This window comes from Corvus kubaryi, unplaced genomic scaffold (genome assembly GCF_017639235.1).
Source record: "Corvus kubaryi isolate FWS band 111438036 unplaced genomic scaffold, C.kubaryi_AGA036_p1.0 37398, whole genome shotgun sequence".
In the NCBI taxonomy this organism is placed as follows: Eukaryota; Metazoa; Chordata; class Aves; order Passeriformes; family Corvidae; genus Corvus; species Corvus kubaryi.
The window spans coordinates 22,501,616-22,528,056 of NW_024581137.1; the positions used below are offsets into that span (position 1 = coordinate 22,501,616).

At 37.0% G+C, this 26,441-nt stretch overlaps 1 protein-coding gene across 3 annotated transcripts in view; it reads right to left on the bottom strand.

Moving 5' to 3' along the window:
* The window catches only part of KCNH8 (potassium voltage-gated channel subfamily H member 8), a 175,596-nt gene that overhangs the window by 118,076 nt on the left and 31,079 nt on the right, over nucleotides 1-26,441 (bottom strand). The gene's annotated exons all lie outside the window — the stretch shown is intronic.

Consider the following 26,441-nt stretch of genomic DNA (forward strand, 5'->3'; position numbering starts at 1 on the left):
CCTTAAAAGTGCAGTTGAGTGACATGCCAGGCTACGTGGAATTAGGGACATTCTAGACTACATGGAATTATTTATCCTTTGTGGAGTGTGGGGTTAATTTTGTTGAGGGTTTTTTTGTTTGTTTGTTTGTTTGTTATTTGTTTCCTTTGTTTTTGTTTTTTAGGAAAAAGGATTAAATATTTCACCCAAAATCAGTCATCTGTCTTTTGGAGCCCCACCATACTTCTCCCATATGAAACAGACACATCAAAGATTCACCATTTTGTTATACTTAATTTTTCAGTGTGTTTAAGCTGCAACCATTGTGCATGATACATTCAAGAGTAGCATGTTGATATGGTCATCAATCAACAAAATGAGGTGTTTTAATTTGATTTCAAATCTTTGGTAAATCTAAAAGTTGAACCTATTGACAACCTCATAGCTCATTCCCATACATTGCTGAAATGTTTTTGAAGGCTTTGTGCCTCAGACCTTCATCTTCAGCCTATGCCAACAACTCTGGCCCTTTACAGTTTTTTCAGTTACCAGGGAGACCTTTTCCAGATAACATATGAACTTTTCATACAGGCTTTTTGCCTGTGTTTCCTTATCTTCTAGTAAAAAAAAAAAAAATTATGGGCAGAATTTGTCTACATTTCACATTGAGGGAGGAAAGACTATTTTTTGCCTATTGCTTGTTAAGAAATGTTTACCTTACAGCTTGCTAGCAGGAGCTTAGGAGCAGTCTAGTCCCAAGACAGATACCTCTCATTTTTCAGACTTATGTGCAAGTGAATCCATCTGTATGTATTAAGGAGAAATACTATTAACTAACCCACAATCCCTTGATAAATATTCAGAAATTTAAAGAGAAAGAATGAATTATTTTAATGGAAAACTCAGGTTGATATGCCTAATCCCCATACAGGGATATATTATTTATGATTGGGAAGGGAAGGACAGAATTCATAAACTAAAATAGAGGAAAAATAGGTCTATTTTTCAGTCTGAACCATCACAAGAGTTCTATATCTGTGAAATCCCAAAAACTTCAGCTATGTTACTCTTTAATTACCCAAGGCATAAAATACTGTCTTATACTGCTAAGATTTCAGTATTTTAAAGACAATGGAGGTTTATTAAATGATCAATTTGCTCTCAAGACTTTCCTTCAGTTACCCATATTTTGTTTAAATTTAATTAAATTCTTTCAATAAATGATGGTTATGTTAAAACAGCCTTTTCCCATTTACCAAATATGTTTTTAAAATGCATCCTGGTTCAGTGCAGTGCTTGACTTAGCCTGTCATTTTTATTTGCCTAACTGGGGAATAAGCATCATTACCATTCATGAACTAACATGCTGCTCCCCCTGTCAACACAAAACTAAATCCCCACACTGCCAAAAGAATTAAAGTCATATGCTTGCAGTGCATAATGACAGTGTGACAGTGCAGGACCTGCAGATCATTCATACCAAATATATTTGTAGCTAGCAAATTAATTTACTTCTCTGTTTCTTGTTGTTTAAGATGCAATTATGTGGTGCAAAGGCTGCTGTGGGGTTTTGCTTTTCTTTTTAATTCTAATTCTGCTTCATACAATTCTGAACAATTAGAATTAAAAAGAAAAGCAGAAGCAGAATATGGAACAACAAAAGGAAAAAAAAAGGTAGAGAGGACATGCAGTAGTGAATGAATATCATTATTAATAGGAATACACTGGAGCTTACCAACTATGCCATGATTTTATGAAAAATGTAAGGTGGCCAAACTCTATTGTCATTTACACCAAAATAAACCCATAATAATTGTAGTTACTTTAACATTCGTGGAATAAACCAGTTTACTTATGAAAACCAATCCAGTACCAGCTAGAATAAGAGCCAATCTTTCTCTTAATATCAGCAGAGGTCTGATAAGGCTTGTAAGCCTAATTTTACTGAACTTTTTGAGTACAACATCAAAGCATCAGCATCAGGAAAATAAAATCACAACTATATTTGCTGTTTTTCTTGAGCTTGAAGTTCAAATAAAATAATGAGAGATGCACCTATAATCCCAAACTAGTACACTAAGGGACATATTTAAATCATTTGTTAAAAAATTTCTTGTCATACCAAAAAGGATCAAGAAACATTATGCCCAATAATTACATGTATCATCCAATTCTTCACTAACATTTATTAAGTGATTAACATTAACCTATTACATAAGGCAAATTAAAAAAAAAACAACCAAAAGCCAAACAAACCCATACCTTAAAATAGTCTGGTTAAAAGTTTATTTAGTTCTGTAATTTATTTTTATCGCTTCAAATCTTTAATATCACTTGCTATTACTCATGCATGTAAAACACCATAAAATATTTCAAAAAAACAAGTACTGAGGGTGAAATTTCTATCATTCAGGCTTTGTTGTGACACAAATAACAAACCCAGCATTTAATTTCATGATCTTCAATGATAGCTAGATGGGTTTTAAAATCTAGAGTAAGATAAATGACATTTTCTTTAGAATAATTTTTTAGAAACCTATGGACTGAAAGAAAACACATTTATTTATTTTTTAATTTGCAGCAGGAAAGTTGCAATGAGTGATACAAACCTATTGGTCTGTATATTTTGGTAAATGTTTGTGTGTAGATTGCTACACTTCCATAATAATATAGAAGTTGTTGAATTCCATATTATTCTTTCAGCACATTGGCCTGAATATTAAGCTATTTTATTCAGGTTGATCAGAAGACAATATTAGATTACAGGTAGATGTTTCTTTTAAATTTTACTTTTAGATAAGAAAATACATCTAAGATAAACACTTGGTCTATTGAGAAAGATGTAACCCTGAACTTTGGGGCATTTGGAACAACAGGGTAGAGCTGCTGAAAAGCTGTGTAAGAATGAACAGATTTGGACTATTGAGGAATAAATCTGGTGCAGGTAGTTCAGTTTGCCAACTGCACACTGAGATGCAGATTGAGCTCTGGGTGGGAGCCTGAGGCAAGAGACCATGAACTGCCAACCCTTTGGTTAGCAAAGGGCACAAAGATGGGTGGATGGACTCTGAGGGACACAGCGGAGCAGATGATTCAGGAGAAAGAGAGAGACTTGTGTGAGGAGAGACTGCGAGGATATAAAAGCCCAGGGGTTCCTTTGTTGAGGGTCCTCCTTGGAGGCACCAGCTCAGGCTGTTTCTGTGTTGCTGTGCCATGAATAAATGGCTTTATGGAAAGAGTCACCTGAGGGTCTGCTCTGGGAAAGCTGGGGTGGATTGGGTGGGGAAACCTGGTCTGACTGTGTGAGTGTGGGATGTTCAGGGAGTCCAGCAGGCACCTGTCAGGTCACTGGAGCCACCCATAGTGAAGGGGCCTCGGTCCCAGCAGTCAAAGTCTCTGAGCTGGGAGTGTGACTGGCAGAGAATCAAGAGAACGGGCAGACTGGATGTTTTCTTAACTGTTTGACCATAGGTTTCAGCTCAGAAGTTAAGTGCTGGAAGTCTCTGCAAAATAAATTAAAAAATTCAAATTGGATAATTGTATACTAGCTTTGGATAAAAATACTTGATTTTATGTCCAAGCCTGCACGGGTTGGGCAAAGGATGATTTGGAAGTGCCTCTGTTAAGATGGGACAAGAAGTGTAGATACAAAATATCCAACATTCACCAGGTTTTCCTTTGGCAGCAAGTCAGCAGAGATGGATGAATGTGAGAGAGGTCCCTGACTAGTCAGCGCAACTTAAAAGCAGATTTTTTTCAATTGTGATTCTTTTATTTTAAGCTCATTTTCTATGAAGCTCAAATTACTTTTTCACATGAAAGTTTGAAGGAAGACTATTAGGAGCTCGCACACCTGCATTCATTTCAGAAGTAGAACATACTGGAGAGGATAGGACATTGATCAACAGAAGATTCATGTGGTTTCCAGAAATCTCTACCAGAAACACATCGTAAAGCCAGAGAACCAAATAAGATGAACCAGAACCTTGCTAACTATACCTTCAATCACAGGCTTAGACATTGTTGCCCTGTTTCAATGATACCCAAAAATTATAACCAGAGAAATGGAAGAAATTTAGATCTTATGCTGTCTGATACAGAGAATCTTATCCTCTAAACATCCCATGACAAAGTTTTAGAATTGAGATAATTAAAGAAAAAGGCTTTATGCAATACCCTTCCTCCTAATTAATGCCCACAATTTATCTGAATGTTTGTAATGACACTGTGCTACATTTTCACTCTGCACTCCCTTCATAAATCCTACTGTCATATCTAGCAAAAATGACAAAAGGGTTTTTGCTTTAATACTGTGGCTATGTGTGCTATAAATCTCATCATTGTGCTTCTCCAGTTCATTTAAAAGTTCTTTTCAATCAAAGTCCAGAAGGTTTCATGAAGAGAATACCTATCTGACATCTTTTGCAACTGAGCAAAGCCAACAACCATTCTAATTTTAAATATTAAATTATTTAAGAATTAAAGAGGAAGAAAAAATCCTACAAAAGAAAAAATCTTTAGCAATTAAAGAAGCTGCATTAATTAAGCAAGTGACTCACACGGTTACTCTATTGATTGTAGAACAATCCACAATTCTTCTGGATGAAAGGATTTACTACACTTAGATTTGATTCCACAGTTTGTACACAGGCAACTTAACAAGGGAAATCTCATTCCAGGTTCATGCAAATTACCGTGACAGGCAACATGACCACATTAACAGTTAAGATTACTGATTAATTGAATGATTAAAGTAGCATATGAAAACATTTAGCTTTATGTCAGCACATTTAGATGCAAGTGAATTTAATTAGAGCTCACAAGCATTAGCCAGCTAGTGTCTTTTGAATCTGATCGAGACCAAGATGATTTTTATAATGCATACACTTCCAAATATTAAAATTCCTCTTGAAAAATCTCAGTACGGTTGACTGGGTCACTAATGTGAGGTGAAGATTTATCTAGATCTAAGAAAGTCAGAAAGCAAGCTGTTTATACTGATACTTCCTCCCACTATTCTGTAAAAATGAATTCAGATTCCAATGAATTTACAGTAGTACAGTGAAAGGTATAACTATTGCATTAAAAAGTACAAGTATGGACAGATGAACAAAAGACCTATCACTGTAAATCACTGTAACCTTTATAACTGATTTCATCAGCCAACTCCTTTCATTATGAGGAGATGTATTCATAAAATTTGGTAACAGCTACAAATTTAGAGTACAAAACAGTATTTGAAGTACCCAGCCCTATGGACTCAGCTCAAGGGGTAAGCTTACATAGCTCCCACTTGACCTGAACTGACAGGAATAATTTCCCGTAAGTCGAAAAGTTTTGAACTCAGTAGCTAAGAACTAAACCTTTCATTTTGTATTTACAAAAATATTTAGTCTGACAGTGAAAATGCTTTACTGTATTCAATATTTATAGCTACAAGAAGAGTTAATCTGCAGTGCAGTTCAGCATGGAGATGTCTAAGCAAAATTTGGGCATCTGGTTGCTAAATCATCCCCCAGTCTTATTGATAAACACAGATCATAAGCCACTTGAGAGACTTGGTGTTTAACGATCTTGAACCCAGCTTTCATTGCCATTAGTGCATCAGGTCAATACTGGAATAATGACTGCAGCTTTCTGCATGACCAGTAAAATTACCTATTCCTAGGAGAAAGCAGACCAAAAAGCCAGACTGTATCAGAGAGAAACAAAGTGAAAAACAAAACCAGTAGTGAACCTCATGGTACAATGGGCTTCTGGCATCTTAGTGAGGAAAAAAATTATTTGCTCCTCCATTAGGAATCTTTGTGCATGTTCTTATTGCTTTTCTAATCTCAGTATCATTTGCATCTACCTGAACTCTAAAATATAAGACTGAGAAGGACTATGTTGAAATAGTAGCACTGCTGTGACTACTCATGTATCATCACAGAGCACCTTTCAAATCAACAATCAGTACAATTGTAAAGGGTGAACTATAGTAAAGGAAAAAACTTTCAGCAGAGATTACTTTTAAATTCTTCAAAATTAAGCTCCACTAGAAGAAGTAAAGAGCTACATCTTTTCCTCAGAAGGAAATATGAATTAGTCTAAAATATATCTTTGCTTTTTTCTTTATATTTATCTGGAATTACAAATTCACATATGCCAGTTTAATCAAGGTTAAAATGAAATATTTCTTTTCCCACCCTTAAGCTTTGTTGATACTGACAAAATTTTACTTTTCAGTAAAAAAAGATTACATTCTATTTGATGAGCATTATTTATGTCATTGATTGTGCAGTGACTCCCATTACACTGTGCAGATGTAACTAAAAAAGCTATATTGCAGTTGTCAAATATTTACATGTCAGTTTTATAGGCATTGAAGTGCTGCAAGTAAAACAGCACATGGCACTGGAAAAAAAGAGGAAACAAACCCAAAACAAAAAAAGAGACATTAACAATCAAGAGACACTGTAACTCGTGAGTCACCAGCATGCTGTGACAATGTGCAGTGTCGTCCAGGAGTTACTTGCTGGGTGCTTGTTTTTCTGACAGGACTGAACCCTATATCCCTCATGAGGGAATTCAGCTGTTCAGTGTATTCTGTGAGTGCCCACTGCAGAGCAGAGTGCACAAGTTCACATTTCCAGGGGAAGCATATTTTACAATTTCTCCAATAAAATGCATGGAAATTTTAAATTCATTCCCCAGGCAGAAATGCCATTTGTGTAACCCAGCTATATTTGATTTGTTGTTTGGGTTTTTTCCAACTGTTATATTGATTTAATTCACCTGGAATTTAAAAATGGAATTGCTATAAATCAAACTAACACATAGGGTTCTCATAAGCTCAAATCATATAGCTCAATGATTTAAGAGCCTGGGACCATGATTTGCTTTCGAGCGTTCAACCGAGAGAAAGGTTTGCAGACAACACTCTTCCTGAAAAGAAATATTTTCAAAGACAAGAGCCACATCATCAACAAATATTTATTAATGTGACCCTGTCCACACCTTCCTTTATCACTTGTCTGAACTAAGAATGAAATAAGGAATTGAAAAGTGTTATATTTACAGCTGTATTAAGCACATGTCATCTACTCACAATTGGTGCTCAGTTTGCAGACATACTGAATTTTCAGCATTGCATAATATTTTGTGGTTTTAGTATCCTACACTTGCCTGTACCATGTAACATGCCTGATGAACCTGTTTGTAACACTACTGCAGTGGATAACCCTTTGAATATTTGCACTCAGTGTACACACTGCTACTGATACTGCAACATATGAGCAGCCATATGTTACAGATGCTGCTTATACAGCTAGTGGAAGAATACAGGGGAAAAGATTTACCAGACATTATTCTTGCATAACTGAGAGGAAGAACATAAGCTAGACATTTTGAAGCCAGTGTGAAATGGCTGTGAAAGATCATGTTCCTGGCTCTTTGAAATCTAATGCTCCTTTCCTCTTATGAGACTGTGTTAATTATGGAGTGGTAGCTCAGGGGCTTGGAAAATATCTTGACACCATCTATACTGGAAACAAGAAACTGAATTTCTTTACAGTGTGATGATGCAGAGTTCAAGAACTATTCACCTACCATTGGGAAAGTTTCATCTTATCAATTTGAAATGAAGTGGATATGGTCTGGAAGACGCTAAGTATCTGGAAGTTTTGCAGCAAAGGAGCACATATATGAATACACAGCGAAATTGCCTGGGTTTTGAAATGAGTAGATTTCATGGAAATTTGTTTCCCCTTTGAAAGTTAAAATATGTTAAAATAACTTTGTGGATTCTATGTATTCTATATTAAAGAATGTTATCAGTAAGAACATGAAGAAAATATTTTCAACACAGAAATATAAGGAGATATTAGTGCAAAGAGAGTAGAAAATCTTTATGGTCCTTCCACTTGCTTCTACCATGCAAGGCCAGAGGGTGTTTAATGTCCACATGCTAAGCAAAGGGAACTTTCAGCCACTATTCCCAAGAAGAATGAAAGAGGAGAATTTACACTTGCAGCCCTGGAAGTGGCCATGAAAGAAAGAGGGACCAAGCTATGCCCTCTGGAGAGACTCCAGTGAGGGACGAATCATAAACACACTAATTCTCCTCTGGTCACAGTGGGGCATTTCATGCCAAGTGTCCTCACGTGAACAAAATTATGTATTCTCAGAACAGAACCAAACCCACTTCTGGGTTTAAACTGAAGGCAAAAGGGATGGTGATCATCCTTCCTCAGCACCATCTGCCTAATGCAGCACTTGGACTCCACAGAAGGTGGTGCAGCATCCTCACCTTTTGCATATGATTTTCATTTTCACAGGTGAGATACACAAATGACAATGTCAAAACCACTATCTGTTCAGATACCACATGTTGCTATTATATTGTCTGAATAAGAAACTTTTCCCATTTTATACAAGTGCTATACTACCCTGAAGTAGTTACTCAAAGAGGCTCAAAGCTGATTTTCATGTATGCTAGACCATATACATAATTTCTGGGCTTTTCACTGTCACTTTTACAATCCCCTATGACTCCCACGACAATTTCATGACAGCTTGTGGTGAGTTTTACTGTATTGATTTTCCCCTATAATTATTGTACTTCAATATTAAGGTGTCAGAACTTTAAGAGTAACTATTTTGAACCTTTGTAGTTTATATGCTCATCTCTCAATCCCTGAAATTAAAGGATAATCCTGAGTTAATTTTAATGGGGAGTAAAAGCAGACTCCCTTGTGCCTATTCCAGTGAAATGAGCTGTCTGTAAACAGCAAGAATTTCTGCATGCATTTTTCTCAGAGAAGCAAAACTAATCTGAAACAATGCAATCAAAAAGAAAGTCTGTTCCAAGAATGTTTTTCTGAAAAATTGACAGGAATCATATTAAAAATGGTTCATAAAATAATGAACAGTGTCCAGGAAATGTCGTTTCCAGAGGGGAAAGTTGTATACTATACTATTTTCATTAATAAAGAATTACATAGTATATCCCAAACTCACCCTCTCCGAATAAAAAATCCTAAGAATTTCAATATAAGGATTACTGGCATTGTCTTGAGCAAGATCTGTAAAAAAACCAATATTTTGAGGGTGGAAAAGGATGAGAGGGAGGTTAGAGGTGAGAGTGTAATTAAGTTATCCTATTCAAAGGAAAACAATCTTGTAGTGGTTTTCTCACATGAGAATGATCTCATGAAAAAACCAGAGGAAAAATGCTAAAAATATGTGGAAGGATGAGTTTTCTCGTAGAATAAACAAGTAGAACAACCTTAATGGAAAAGCAGATGTATGAAGTAGACATGGGCTATTATTCCTTATAGTAAAGCTCCTATGGACCTCCTGAATGACTGGTGTAGCTTACAGCAGGAGTACCTGAGCTTAGGCCTACTGATTTATGCAAGGTATACAAATAATCAAGGCAGAAGCTGCCTGGGGAACCAGAAAGGCTTGAAGTGAACACTGCCATAAGATGGTCTTCTGGAGAAAAATCCAGATATTGGCTGAAGAAATGAATATGATCTGGAAGATTCAAAGCAGCTGGAACCTTTCAGTAAACTTTTTTCAGTAAAGGAGTACCTATGTAAATACATAGTGAAGTTGCCAGGGTTTTGATTACCTTAGAAGAAGAAAAAATACTTTGGACTAAGTAGTGTCTCAATGAAAGAAATCAGTCAAGGAAGAGATTGCGATAAAAAAAAATCTCTGAACTGAACCCCAAAGGACTTAAAGAGTGCAGATAACAGAAGAAATACACCAAAATCATGATAGGACTGAAGATAGTTACCCAAATCTAGACCTTTTTGTGCCTTCTTGCTTTGTTCTATTTCTAGTTCTTTTTTTACAGGAAGTAAAGAGACTAAGTATCACAGAACCATCTTTGGCATTTCTAAAGCAAAAATTTTATTCTGCCACGGAACAAAACCAATACCCCTTCCTGCCTCTTTTCCCCAAAGTGCTATTTAAGCATAAAACCCCCAAATCTTACTACGGAAAGAGACTCTCATGAGAACAATAGGCCAGTGCTCAATAATTAATGCAAGTCCCAAACCTCCAAAATCCCAGGAAAATGTTATTTATTAACTGTACTGCAGTGAATCAGTATCATTAGGGAACCAGGTAGCTTTTCTGAGAATTCTATCAGTCAAAACATACAAATTACATTTGGGGTTTAAAAAAAATTATTCTTACTGCTCCAAAATAGTTTAAAGTAAAAAGACCCCCAGTTGTTGGCACTATACTTGTAAGACAAAGGCAACGCTATTTTTGTTCCACAGGAAAAAAGTATAAGAATGCTGCAATCTAACTCCAGCGTTGTTATGGGAGGTAGTTTGTAGTCTTGCTTAGTTTTGCTGGAGCTCAATCTGAAGAAAGTGGTGAAAAATATCTTGACAAATGGCAGCAGGTGCTTGTATCCGGGTGCAAAGTTTTCGTGCTAGAGAGACTCATTCATTCTGAGAGTTTAGGAATAATTTGTAGAAAGGCAGATATTTATATCTTTGTCTCATCAAGTAAAAGTGGCACTGAGCAAACAGAAAAATACTAAAAATACAGAAATAAGGTTCTATAAATCACACTTAGCAAAAACACCAAAAGTAGAAGAAAGCTATAAATTACAACATGATTGTACTGCCACATTTCCTGTGCAACCTGATGCTGTAAATTTGGAAATTCATTGCTGCTCTAGATACTGTTTTGAAAGTAAAAATTTATTCAGAGACTAAAAATCAGTTGGAGAATTTAACCAGCAGCATCATATACACCAGCAGAAATGTCTTTTGCAATTCAGATGGCCAAAACACTGAAGCAGTGTAAAACCTTTCCTTTAACCCACTCAACCTCAGTATTGGGGTCAATACTGGAATGGTGGGAAGTGACTTCAAAGGGTTACTCAGAATAAAGACCTTTATTTATCATAAGTGGAGGGTCTGGTGACCAATATCCTCCATGTCTAGTCCAGACTGGGCATTGTCTTAAAGCACAAGAAGTGGATAACATCAGCATCAAGCCAGGATAGAATTCAGAACACTTCTGTACTATGCATACACAGCCAGGCTCTAAGTGTTGAGTAAATGAGCTGACCTGGCCCATGTCTTTCCTTCTTGCAAATAAAGGTCAAAGAACATCTGTAGGTGAGATACTGTAGAACTTATTTCTTAACTTGAAATTACTCTAAGGAAGGAGAAAAGAGGTATATTTTTTGTTGCTGGTTTTCAACCCACTACAGGTGGTTTTCTTATTATGCTGATTGAATAACGTTAGTGCACGAAGTAGGCATCTGAACTTGTGGATTATATTGTGGTGTAGGAAAAGTATTCCATTTCAGATCACTCCATATGTGTAAATATGTGTAAATAGGATCATTACACAGACTGTGCAAAGCAGCATAAATTAACTTTCTTAAGTTACAATAGCAACAATGAAAACTCTGGGCAAAACTTCACAAAATCTATGACTCTTGGTCAATGTCATAGGTTAGCAAGCATAGTCCCGGAAGGGACGTCCTTGCTAAGGGGTGCTTACAGCTTCCTCTGGGACCTGACAGAACCTATCAGCTGGCCAGTTTGAATATGGACAATTCTTTAAGCCACTTAAAATTGTGACCACCTCTGTGATGCACACTTAAGAATAGACCAACACCCCACAGCTCTCTCTCGTTTCCGGCGCTGGGACAGGTGGCTGCGGGCCCCGTGTGGGGGCCAGCGGGCCCGGCCAGGCCCTGCTTGGGCCAGTCTGGGCCGGGCCACGGCCATCCTGGAGCCATGGACCTGTTCCAGCCGTGGAACCCCCCCCCCACTGCCTTGCCGTGGGCAGCCGGAGCGGCTCGGCTCTCCCCCCTCTCCACTGCGATAAGAAAAATTCCAGCTGCAAGGCTGAGGTGAGATTAACCCTTTTAGTGCTGTGAAGAGCTGAAAACCTGAGGGAAGACAGAGAGGAGATGCTTAAAGCTGAAATTCTGTTGTGAAGCTATGATATATCAGAGTATCCCGTTGTAATTCCATGAAGATATGAGGGGTGGAGTGTTCAGCTCGTAAGCAAAAGCACCTGCACTGAGATAGGCAGATGCTGACGCAGCTGTAATTTCATGAGAAGTTTGGACAGGGAGAGATGAACCAGATGAGGACTTTTGCTCCAAACGGGAAAGGAGAAAACCTCAGTCCGTAGAGATGAACCAGATGAGGACTTTTGCTCCAAACGGGAAAGGAGAAAACCTCAGTCCCTAGAGATGCTCCCAGAGATAATCCTAACGATGAAGATGAGGAAGACCCTTTGCTCCCAGGGAAGGAGAAGAGCCTCTGTTTTTGTTTCTGAACGGCTCAACCTTAAAATTGTACCCCAAAAAACTTCAAGAGTGGACCCTCGAAAGCAGTTGTGGGAAAAGCTGCAAGTCGAGGGAAGGGACTCACATCGCGATCAGAGAGACTCCTCTTCCTAAATGGACTGAACAATATTTGGAAGTGGGTGGCTGTCTCGTTGTGATACTGTTTTCATAGCATGAGCAAGAGAGACTCTTCTTTCTAAATGGACTGAACAAGGTTATTATGGAAGCGGTAAACAGACTGAACATCTTAAGGGTTGTCTTTTTCCATTGTCAGTGGGAGAAGGGAGGAAGGTGGGGGGAGGAGGAGAGTTCTGAAGGTGATATAATTTTATAATGTTAGTAAACTTCTTTATATTCTTTCAAGTTTGGTGCCTGCTTTGCATTTTTATTTATAATAATTTTATTTATAATTTATAATTCTTATCTCACAGAAGATAAACACTAATGAGTATTTTGGGCCAAACCACTACACTAAATTGGTGTTTCCGCCCGGTTACAAACCCAACCCGCTACAGTCAAATATAACAAGCAAACAGTATGAAGCATGGCCTTTTAAGTCAAATAAGCTCCCACAAGCATAGAAAACATGATACAGTGGATTTGCATCTGAAATAACAACAAATGTTTTGTGTTTTCTTAGGTACTGCAGTTGTAACCTTGGCAATATTACTTGCCAAGGACTCTTGCTTAGAGCTTTGTACCCTTTACCTGCATTCTTGAGGCAGTTTTCAGTCTCTGTAGTATTTTTTCTTTATTCTCCACATATTCATGTCCTTATATCACACTTCTCCCAGCCTTGCACCTGCAAGGCTGAATAGTGGTAGGCTCTCACAGTAAGCATCTAACACTGTCTAAGAATTACCCCTCTATTTCCACTCTCCTTATCTCACTTCATAAGATGTCAGTTTATTAGACAGAACAAAAACACTGTGCACAAGCAAGTAATTCATACTGATTTATGTATCAATCAATGTTAACCTGTAAGAGATGTACACACAAACTTAACAAGTGATAAATACACACCACTGCTAGCTAATTCATCAATCAGCACTAATGCCATTATTTAATGATAACAAACAGTGGGAGAGAGAGGGAGGGTTAAACGAGGTTCTGAAAAAAGTGGATAGTGATAGAGAAAAACCAGGTGAAAAATCATCTACTTCACTGCCAATCACTGCACTAGAGAACTGCCCAGAGCTCCTCTATGAATCTTGTCACTGCTTTCCAAGTTTGCTAATAGAGAGGTTTTTCCTTCTCCCAGTACGCTCTCCATCCTTTGTCAGTGCTATTAACGTGCACTTTGTTAGACGCTTATGTTCTAGAGTGCTTTACGATCATATACACACAAAAATTAAAAAAGTTCTCTAAGCTGCTTTGATCGTGAACCAAAATTTAAATTAAGAGACACTAAAGAGGGGAACAGAGAAGGAAAAAATTAGAAATAGGGGGAAAAATTTGATTAAAAAGTGGGGGTGAATTCAGGAAAGTTGCTACTGACGTAATTGGCTTGCCACTTCTAGAGGACACTGTGGGATACAGATGTCTGCACATTAAGGAGGATTGTTAACCTCGTTTTCACTTCCTCACTCCACTTCATTAACGATATTCCAAAGAGAAACTTGCATAAACATCGAGTTTTATATATTAAGATATTTTTATAATCAAAGCCATCATAAGAGGTAAATTTTTACAATAATATATTGAAGTTTATTTTTCACTATATAAAAACGTGTAATTGATTGGAATCCTTCAAAATGAATTGGAATGCTGTCACAGGATTAAGTTTTGGGCTTGTCCCAGAGCAGTGTTCCCCCATATTTCTAGCTCACCAATTAATTGACTATATTTCAAAGGGTTCTTCAGAAGCAGGAAACATATTAGGTATTTCTCTAGAAGTACTAGTAACTAGCTTTTAATTAACATTTAAATTTGCTTTTAAAAATACCTGCTCCATATAATCTCTGCATTGTAAGAGTATGACTTCAAAAAATTATTCATGCATCCATGAAATTCAACAATTTAAACTAATACTAAAATTAAATAAAAAAATTTAATCAAAGTTTCAAATAAATGAATGTTCTTTATTATTGTGGCTTTATAAAAAAAAAAAAGGAAGATGAAACCAAAGGTAATAAGGATAAGTTCTTTCTTTTACCATTTCATGGAGCATAGTAATGAAAATATAAAACAGCACACATGGAAAAAATCAATTAAGAAAAGAAATAAAGAAAACCATTTCCCAAAGCTTTTGTTCTTCTCAGGATATAGCCTCAATAATGGATTAACTGACATTTTTGCAGCATGCAAGAAAAGTAAATATGCTTGGACCTCTGGAAAGTAATACACTGCTTATATTTCAATAAAGTCTTTTCAGTTCAGTTTTTTATCCCCACATTTTTAGTGAATGAGTAAATTAGTAATGTATGAATGGCATTCAGAGGACCAAATTCCATGCCATAGATACTAAATTTCTTTATTCAGAGGCACTCTCAGCAGTTTGTTTTAATTGTAGAGGTCATCCAGGTCCTCTGCTTTAAACAATAGTCAAACTTATTTCTCATCTATTTACCCACCTGTTCTGGCCTCCACTGCCACTGCAATTCCCAGAACTATCACTATTTCTTTAGGTGGTCTGAATCCCTAGGAAAGGGGCTTTATGTTGGTTATTAGGGTATCTGTCTCTGTGTCAATTTAGGAGATAGGAAATAACGAGAGTGGAACAGAAATGGCATTTGCCTCAAACTTAAATTAAGCAGGAATCTGAGAATCACACGTTCTTGATCTTAAATCTACAGTGCTAAAAGGGACCTTTGCCTTTGCAGCATTTAACAACTAATCTTATTCCTGAACAGCTTCCTCTTCCGTTTTGGCTTTCCTAGAGAAGAATGAATAACCTCATGCAGAGTTTGAGTCCCTTGATCATATCCCAACCTTCAAGAGATACAACTAAACCAGATTATTCTATTAGCTATATGCCCACAGTAGAAAAGTGATTAACCTAACAATCATTTGTACATATTTCAGCTTCCACAAGAAGTGAAGGAAACTATAAAACTTAGATTTAACATCTTCCTTTGTAAAGAGAAGTAATGTTAAGGATTTCAATTTACAAGTATATTCCTGTACCATTTTACCACATTTTCAATTACAACCCAGTGACATTCACATTTTCCAACATATTTGTATGCAGTTATTTGAATATTTAACTTCTGATTATTAGTTTCTCCATTTCTTACTGACATGCCAGACATTTTCAGGTACTGCTCTCAGTTATGCTGAAGAAGTGGGAGCTGGTGTTAATTGACCCAGTCCTATTCAGCTGTTGAAACTAATGAGTAAGTTTTCACTTTCTGTAACTCAAACCAAACTAGAAGAGACAAATGGCCCCTTTGTTTTATTGCATTTCCAAACCCGGTACAAGTTGTTTCTAAAAAAATCTTAGATAAAAATTAAAATCCATATCTAGCCAAACAGTTATGTTGCTACATGGACATGTAAGCAAGATTTGTATTGATCATGACAACCCATTTTTGCAACTGAGGTGTTTCATTTCCTAAAGGATTTTTTTCTCTGCAAAGTGACAAGTAAACAGAGAACACATTCATAACAAGATTAATATTCAATCTATAAAACTTTTCAGGAACATGATATTTCACAATAAGCCTGTTTCTCAGCTGCGAGACAGATGTGCCCCATTGAGGTTCCACTGCGTTCAGCACCCTATCTCAGAACCCAGAATTACTGACAGTTGACTGACACCATTAGTGATGCACCACCTGGTGCTTTCACCCAAACAATGTCCTGGCCAACTTTGGTTTGAAAGGAAAATGAGGTGCATGCAAGCTCTGCTTTGCAGTCATGTTTCCTATCGTTGATTTCAAATTTCAGAAATATTTGCAAGGAAAAAAGTCCTAAGGAGGCCTTTCACAATAGATTCATAGCTAGTGAATTATAGACGTTCCTTAATTATTAGCTGTGAAACAAAAATTTGGGTTTCTTTAGAGGGATGTAGAATAATAGAATCATAGAATTATTTAGATTGGAAAAGACCCTAGGATCATCAGGTGTATGGATATGGAGCTCCTTGCCAAGTAATTCCTAACTGCAGTCCACTATGAAAAGAGCATCTTCATGATTCCTTTCCTTTTGCCACAGTACTTAAATCCTCTTCCTTCTCTATCGCAGTTATCCTAAAATGCACCCCTCACAATTCCCCCAGTTCCTCCCTTTCTTCTTGAGGTCCTTATCTATTTCAGTTCATACAGAAACAGGCAAAGCACATTGTCCTGGCCTGCCAAGGTGTGCATGGTTTGCTGGAGGCACAGGAGCTGGACACCTTCCACCCAAGAGATGTGGGTAAGCCAAGTCGAACTTCTGAGGTGCTGGGAGCCAAACAAATGGCTCAAAATACATTATGGCGTCGGATTGTTTCTTCTGCAGGCCAGTTACACAAACTTAATATTTTTAAACTCATCCACCAAGTTCCCAAGTTTATTTTCTGGGGAAAGAGAACTGACAGAGAATAATACTACACACATCTTGTTCTCTTGGAATCAAGGCAAAAATAAGTGTTTGCATTATTATATTAATTTTAATACTCAGAATTTTAAGATGTTGCAATGGTATTGCATAATGAATATTATGAAAGTAAAAATCTCTAAACAACATCGTTTTCTTGATATAGATTTAGATCAATTCAGATTCAGTACAATCATTGATATAGAGTATGCTTACTTTTGTTTGGCATTGTTAAAATACACTGTTTTCGCTCATCCAAAGGTGTTAGTTTTAGGTCATTGCTGTACTGTGTTTTGCACAGTATAACGGTCCAGCATATATACTTTCTAATTTTACTGAGCAGAGGAGACCAAATCAGATGTGACTCTTCTCAGGGTATTTGTCCACAAGAAGACACCTTTTTATTCAAGTTGTACATATAAACTATTTCAGTCACTGGGCTTTTTAGGGAGATTTTTTTTTCTAATTTTTTTAAGAAGTTTTGAACCTAATTCTTCCTTTGGGTTGTTAATCTTCTTAAAAGTAAAGATCACTGATCATGGTTCAAAGACACTGTATCCATAACTAAAAAGTAATAGCTAGAATAGAAACTCTCAAGCTTGCTACTGAATGAATATGTAAATTGTATTACAATCCTTCATAAGATTCCTGCAGGAGTTGTGAGAGCACTGGCACTGAAGTGCCCTTTAATTCCCATTATTATTATTTCTCCCTCATTTTTTTCTTTTTCTTTACTTTGATCTCAATTGTATGCAAAAGTTGCCTCAAGGCATATCATGTCTTTTCTGTCACATTATACATTTAAAAAGATTATTTTTGTAAGTATGATATTACCAACTCAAGGCTAAACTCTATACTTTTGCTTTCCACAATTATTTTCCATTTAATAGATTCTGAGTCTGATAATATTCAGCTGAATGGATCCTGACAAAATCTTGTTCAAGTGCAACCTCTTTGGCCTTCCATGATGTCCCTTTGGAGTCATGGATGCAGAACAAAATCATGTTATCAAAAAAAGAATAAAGCAAATTTGCTGATGGCTCCAAGCTCTGCAGTTGGCACACCTGATGAATAGGAAGCCATCCAGAGAGACTTGGGACTGGCTCAAGAAATGGGCCCTTGGGAATCACATGAGGTTTAACAGGACCAAGAGTAAGGTGCTGCACCTGGGTTGGGACAGTGTTTGGTACCAACACAGGTGGGGGCATGATCGTATCGAGAGCAGCCCTGCCCAGAAGGTCTTGGGGGTGCTGCTGGATGAGAGGACATGACCCAGCAAGGTGCACTTGCAGCCCAGAAAGTTAATTGTGTCCTGTGCTGCATCCAAAGCAGCGTGGCAGGTGACTCTACCCCTTGGCTCTGCTCTGGTGAGACCACACCTGAAGCACTGCATCCAGCTCTGAGGTCCCAGCGCAGGAAGGACATGGAACTGTTGGGAAGGCCACAAAGATAGTAAGAGGCATAGAACACGTCTCCTATATATAGAGGCTTACAGAATTGGGGTTGTTCAACCTGGAAAAGAGAACAATCCCAGGTGACCTAATTGTGGCCTTCCAGTACATGTAGGGAGCCCACAAGAAAGATGGAGAGAGACTTTTTACTGGGGCACGTAGTGACAGGGCAAGTGGGACTGGCTCCAAACTGAAAGAATGTAGGTTTCTATTAGATATTAGAAAGAAATTCTTTACTGTGGGGTGGTGAGGCACTGGAGCAGGTTCCCAAGAGAAGTTGTGGATGCCTTGCTCCTGGATGTGGTTCAAGATCGGGTTGGATGGGACCCTGAGAGCCTGGTCTAGTGAAAGCTGACCATGCCCATGGCAAGGGGATTAAAACTAAATGAACTTTAAGGTCCCATCCGACCCAAGCCATTCTATGATCTTATGATTCCGTGTTTCTGTGTTCTACTTGATTGTACTTTACTACTTAATGTAAAGATAAGCAAGGTGGGAGGGGAGAACCAAACAAAAACTATTTCCTGATATGCACCATCATTTCCTCTCCTTGATTCCCTAAAGAAACAGTTCATAATGAGAAGGAATGAATGCCATTTTAATCAATATATCCTTTTTCCACTTCCAAAAATGGGTTTATCTTCTTCATCTTTAGATATATATATTTAAAATTTCATTCTCCTTGCTCTCAGTTACTCTGGTACATCTCCAGGGCACTCATCTAACAGTAATAAATTTATCTTATTCTAGAAGAGATGGAAATCTGGAAACTTGGATTAAGTTTTAGTACTTTTGAAAATTATTTCAATTGAATCCATCACTTTCACCCTGGCAGCTGGCAAATTAGATTCTTATTTCAATAATACTCATTTGCATGAAAATATTTTCTCTGCATGCTGAAGGAGAGACAATGATTTTAGGATCACAATCTAGCAATTAACCAATTTTATTAAATTGCAATATTGTTATCAAAGATAACCAGTGAAAGAGTAACTAAGGCAATAATCATTTTAGGTTGCTGTTTTAGTGTCAATAAATAGAATTTGTTTCTAAACTTCCATGTTCTCTCTTTTATAAACTGTTTTATTCCGCTTTACAACAGATGTTACATTATTTATTCTCCTGCTATTTTTAGTTTGTTTTTGTTTCATTTTTAAAATTCTTTCTCCCTGCAAAACAAGAGTTTCAAACAGCATTCAGCTGTCAATCTGAAAATATGTGATGAGCTTGAAGCATGTGTTGATAGGTTTTTCATCTTTATCTGCTTAAGGGAGAAAGTGTAATGGTACCAAAAGGACTAATTGCTTGTAAGTTAATACTCTTAGAATATTTATAAACTATAAGGGAAAAGCGACTCCGATGGCATCTCTCTAAAATTGCATTAGTAGACCACTCAAAAAGATTTTTCATAGAAAAGACATTCCAAAGAGATCAAAGTCTTCTGCAAATTTTGCAATTTAATTTATAATATGAGTTTTCCAATCATTAATGCAAGGAGCATTATGTAACATTTAGAATGGAGTTTTTGTGTCTTCTGAGATCTCCCCTGAAATTGCAGACTGAGTAACTACTCCCTTGGTTCAATCTCTTAAAAATCCCCACTTTTTTCTCTATAAGAACTGTAAAAAAATCAAGGTTTTCCCTGGCACCAGATCAGAAGTTAATTCAAGACTCATTCATGCTAAAGCTCTGCAATGTTGTGTCTATCTGCAAATCACTAATAGCTGAACTATGAAGAGACTTCAGTGAGCAAAACCATGCCTTCATTACTACTTTTACAAGAAAAGAGAACTTTTGATGGATTTTGTTATGTGACCTGCCTCTGCATGAATCTGAGCTGACTGAGCTGACTCTGCTCCAGCATACAGGGCCTGCTGAAGGAGACTGTTGTTAATACACTCATTCCACAAGTCTGATTATTAAAGATTATTTTACAGTTTTAGCATCTGATCTTTTACCAGAAGTAAAACAAAACTGAAGCAAACATGTAATTCAAAACTAATCAAAACACAGAAACACTTATAGTAGATTTCTGCTTGAGAATCAGTGCCCAGACTGAATTATATGACAATGGGTTTCAGTCTTCCCAAAAAAATCACTGGATTCATATGAATTATTATATTGGGGATGAGGATAGTTTGGGGGTTTTGTCACATGGGATAGAGTGATACTTCTTTTCCTCTCATGTTTATTTTACTTCTCTGATTTCTATTATCTCCCCTTTTTCCTCACTTCTAATTATTCTATGTTTTTCTGATCAATTTTTCTAGCTCAATACCGCTAAGTCAAGCCATTTTTAGTCCCACATTCCCAGTCAGAAGATTACTGAATGAGGATGCAAAGGTGCTACCTACAACTGAGATGAAAAATTGAAGATGAAGACTGGAGCTGGTGTTTGTATATTATTTTTGAGCTTGGAAATTAATTGTTTGTGACCTATTCATGCAGCCAGTTATAATGTGCAATATAACAATTTCAGAGAGCAAAGGGTAGGTATCCTTTCTGACAGCCAAGTGTAGAATCCACTAATATGGCACTACAGATCTGTCATATTGATACAGGACATGAGGCAGATTTCCTTGCCAATACTAACCTACTCTTCTGACTTGTAAGAAGATTGTCATCTTGAAGAGATTCACAAAGGCTGGGAAAAGCTGACTGAAGTTAATAACTTGCTTTAAGCTGAGACATTGTGCTTAACCTCAAGATTAAAAACAATATGTAGAACAAATTAAGTTGGCTTAAACTGAAAATGTGTACTTCTATTTCTTCAAGCACATAGACAGAAATAAGGATTAATTAAGCAGTCCTTATGTCACTTGCAACTACTTAGCAAGTATTTAACAATATTTTCCAAGTCAGCTAATAAAAAACTAGACAATATCATTGTTTAGGTTGGAAAAGACCTCTAAAATCTGGTCTGACCATTAACCCATCACTGCCAAACCCACCACAAAACCAAATCCCTGAGTGTCACATCTACACATCTTTTAAAAATCACCAGGGATAGTAACTCCACCACTTCCCAGGGCAGCCTGTTCCTGGCAGCTTGTCAATCCTTTTGGTGAAGATGTTTTCCCTAATATCCAATTTAAACCTCCCTTGTTGCCACTTGAGTCCCTTTCCAGCTGTTCTGTCACTTGTTACCTGGAGAAGAGGCCAACCCCCACCTGGCTATATCTGCCTTTGAGGCAGTTGCACAGAGTGGTAAGGTTCCCTCTCAGCCCCCTTTTCTCCAGGCTACACACCTCCAGCTCCCTCACTCTAGATCCTTCACTAGCTTTGCTGGCCTTCCTTGGACACACTCTAGAAATATGTAGGAATGCAACAATAATCTAAAATGAGTGATATAAGCAGAAATATGAATAAACTGAGTCTGACATGACATTGTATTTCTAAACGAGCAGACTTCCCATTATGGATAAAGAGCTGTAGCAGACAAACAGGGCTTCCCTACTCTAAAACCGACATCTATTTGTTCTGGATTTCATGCTGTGAGTGAATTAAATTAGAGTTTTTCCATCAACTAAACATACATTTATTACATATTCTACCTTGCCAGTTCCAACTTAAAAACAATGTTTATGGAGGGGCTGCCTTCATTAAGTGAGCTTTGAAAGTGGTCCCTTGATACAGTGATTCAAGTTTATTACACTGTAGGAGCATAAACTTGAGTGGCAACATGAGGCATATGTAGAAGAGTCACAGCAGTGTTTGTCAATTATAATTCCAGCAAGCTGCAAAAAGATTTAGACTTTAAATTCACAGACCCTGTAGCCCCATGAAACTGAGTAGCCTGAGAAAAGAGAGCCAATTTCATAAGAAATGCTGGAGTCTGGAAACACAGATTTTGTTCAACATGAGGTGTCTCCCCTTCCTAGCAGAAAAGGAGATTTGTATGCATCTTTGTCCTTGTTGCCTTCCTCCTTTTTTCTCAGTAATCAGAAATTAAGACTGGATATTTATCCAGCATGTAGGATTTGATCCCAAATGGGTTGAATCTGTAAATACCTAGATTATCAAAGGATATGTTCAATTTCTGTCTCTTAGTCTTTTCTACTCCACATGAAAGATAACATTCACAGAGTCAGAGAGTGACTGAGCCAATCACAGTCATCAGTATCCCAGGATATCACACATTTTGGGTTTGAGTTACCCCTAACTCTTATTTCTCCAGAAATTTTGTCTAGATGCTTATAGACTGACTGAATTTTTTTGAGACTACATGAGAAAAAGCATCCTCATGCATATAATATTTTTTTTAATAAGATGGACACCACCATAGTTTCAAATGTACTATTAATAGGAACAGAGGACAATTTTAGCCATCTTTCATTTAAATTATGTCCTTCTGTGACATGGCTGCCACTGTAGACTCCTATTTCTCCTTCACAAGCCTGACACTTAAATGCAAGGGCCGAAAGCATCATAAAATCTATTGCAAGATCTGAGACAGAAACAGCAAATATTTAAAAGTTTATAAGTTTTGATATTAATTATTTGCAATTCCTGTTTTATGAAATAAGTATTATAAAGAGACTTCAGGTTTCCATGCCTTTGCCACCCACACTACAGTATGTTCTGACACATTTGTGTAGCAGAATCTTTTAAGCTATTTTTTCTCCAGAGATGCCTAGACAACAGATACTAAGCCACATACATGAAAGAAAAGGTAGACTGTATATAGTCACGGTACTTTTAAAAATGTTCCTTCCTTAAACCTTGGTGAAGTCTCATCTGTCTAAATATACTTCATATCTGAACTAGACATCTGGTCTCCCTTTACAAATAGAGGGACGATGGGTATTTCCTGGTCACCATTCATCTGTTTTAATGTAGATATCACAGACAGGTCAAATGAATTATGCCCTGAAGTTGTCTATTTTTATCCACTAACTATAAAGAGAGAAGATGGCTTCAACTTAAGGTGGATATTTAGATAAGAGGAGCAGGGTATTTAATACAGTCCCAAAAGTCATGGAAAAGCAGACATCAGCTGCCATTTATTATTCTGCTCTACTGCTCTTTTAGAAGGTAAACCGTGGTCTATGAAAATCTGGATAACAAATTTTAAAAGGGTGAAATGTTTTAAAAACTGTTGACACTTAAAACCAATTTAAATGCAATAATTTGAGAGGTTAAGCTCCATTTTGTGCCTTCTTTTGTTTACAGAAACACCTGCACAACCATTTCAGGATTCCTCTACTCCACTATAAATGCAAAAGGTGGTTCCAACATCCTCTAACTTGAGGTCACCTGTGACTTTATCCTGGAACAAGACTTCAATGCAGTCTATAGAGAAGCACCAGCTAACATGGTCAAGCTTGCTGGTTCATAGTAATTTCCTTATATGTTTGGGATGGAAAATGCCTGTCTGTACTGGATACCTGATTCCTCTCGTCCAGGAGAATCCACACTGGCATAGCACAGAGCTTCACATTGCTAAGGAAACACCCAAATAATCTACAAATTAGAGTTTTTCTTGAGCAAGAACCAGCAGCCTAACCTTACCTGGTACAGTCGCACACTTCTACACGCAGTTATTCTCATGAGTCATCTTGTATGATTCATGTTGCTTATAAATAGGGGTAGAAATTCTGAATGTGCCCTTGTGTAAAACTGCTTGCAAAACAGGTCCTAAGTAAAATGCTTTCCTACTGACAGTATAAGACCTGACAAGGTAATGGACTCAATTTTAGCTGTATATGGCCTTGTTTGCTATGTACTGGGATTTATCTTGACCAAGTTCTCTGAAAAGAAGTTAATTTAAAAGATTGAATTTAATGAACCTAGGACTCTGGTATATAAATAAAGCGAATTTTCCTATATGCAAAAAACAACATACATATAAGCAGGATGAGCACAAGAAGTTAGATTGACAGACAAGCTAGATATGGCAAAAAGAAGACAGGGGAACAAAGAAAATATGCCTTTATTTTGTTTAGCATCACATATCCCACTAGTAACACAAGACCAGGTTTGTGCCTTGGCTTCTCAAGGTCACTTACAGCATGCAATAAACTTCAGGTTGTGTTCATTGACAATACCTTGACTTTCCCAATAGTCAAAAGAGTATATTGGCTATTGAGAAAACACTGGCAATGCTTGCTTTTCTGTCCTCAAATACTTTTGATATATAAGACTATTTGTGAGATACTCCAGCATCCTGAATTGAGACCTATCTTCTCTAGCAGAAACTGTCTACACCTACAAGCCAAAGAGGAGAGAGAGCTTGAATGAATCATACTCTGCAAACAGCTAGCTCAGGACAGTATGTACCATCCTCTGAAACCTCTCCCTTTTCACTAAGGACTGAACTTTATAACTTTCAGGTATTTTGGTGAAATAAATTATAGCTTAAAATCATAATGAACAATAAAACTTGCAGTCTGACTAAAATATAGGCAGGTTTTTTGGTGGTGGTGGTTTTTTGTTTGTTTGGGTTGGGTTTTGTTGGATTTTTTTTAATCTAGAACAAAAAAATTAAAATAAACTGAGAATGAAAAAACAGTAATGATTCATACACATTTTCTTAAAAATAATACTTCACATCCTTGAAATTAATATTGGAAAATTTCAATTCAGTTCCAGTAGCTTATGATAGTATAGTGCAAGATTGCAATGAAAAAAAATCTCCAATCTTACTTATTATAAGTTACTCTTATTTTAATGTCATCATGAGTTAGATTTAGAGGGAGGAAATTAATTCCACACTTGCTGACAATTCTGTTTTCAGTGTAAAAGTACAATAGCAATAATGATTTCAGTGAAAGACTATGAAGAATCCTCTAAAATGAAATGAAATGCCAGTGTAAGGTATATTACTGTTCAAGAATGAAAAGGAAATTAAAGCAAATCAAATCCATGTAAAGCCTATTACTAGGATTTACAGGCATATCTGCATATGTGTTCCGTTCCTATTTTTCTGGTTATATATCACAAAGCATAGATTTACCATCAACTTAAGGAATATACCTACACAAACTGAACAGAAATCTTCAACCTCAGCCCTCTGATTGGGGATTGCACCCTTTCATACATTTGTTATAGCCAGTGTTGTTTAACAATGTCATTTTTTAGATCAACTGGATGAGAAAGACTTCAGTGTTAAAAGAAAATCACTGAGAAGGCACTTTCTGGTTTATGATTGAGTATAAGTGCAAACAGCTTTCAAAAGTTAGTTTCTCAACTAAAACATTTATGGAAAATATTCATCTGTTTGTGTTTGAATGAGATTCTCTTCCTGTTTTTTTAACATACAATCTACAACAAGATGCCAGATTTTGGCTGCTGCTGGCCAGGCAAGTTTTCCTCTCCTGACTCTCAAGCAGATATTAACAGGATCATTAAAAACAGGCCACAGGGTTTAACCCCAGACAGAAAAGGTGTTCAAAGGGAGCATAAAGTGGAAGATTACACCTATGTGATGTTAATTTTCAGCAGGTGTTGAAAAGTTTGCATAGACATCCTTTAAACTGCTTCAATTTACATCAAGACCACAACAACAGCACTTTCAGAATCAGAAGGTTGAACATGGCTTTTAAATCGTAATTGCTCCATCTTCAGAATTAAATAACTCCCAATGAAACAGACAAAAATGTGATAATTTATCTTCCTTAATTCTGTGCAAAAGCTTCTGTAACTGAATATGTCTGATATCTTCAGCTATGTTTCTGGTTTATGTTTACTTTGAATATGTTCATCATCGTAGTAATTACATCATTGTAGTAATTTTATAGGATTTCTGCTGACATGAAAGCCCAATGCATTACTTTTGGAAAAAAGGCAGATCTGTACAGCTCATTTCTATCTCTTTTTCCCCACAAGCACATAAAAAATAGGGACATTCTAGGAAATAGTCTGAGGTGCTCAATAAAAAGTATTATACCTTCCACCCAGTCCAAGAATCTATAGGATCTTACCTGCCCCTGATGAACTTGGTTAAGAGTAAACCAACGGAAGTGGAAGTGGACCACAACAGCAACAGAGGGAAAGAGAGCAGGTACCTCAGCATCCCGATGTAACATTCTGACTCATTAACGGGTCACACCCGCCTTGAGCTCCTGCCCCCTGTCTGGATGTAATGAAATTACTCTGCTTGGTGCTGTTTTCCTCTGACAGGTCTGTGATAGCTCTGCCTAAGCAGACTCACATAATTTTCTTAGGACATATTG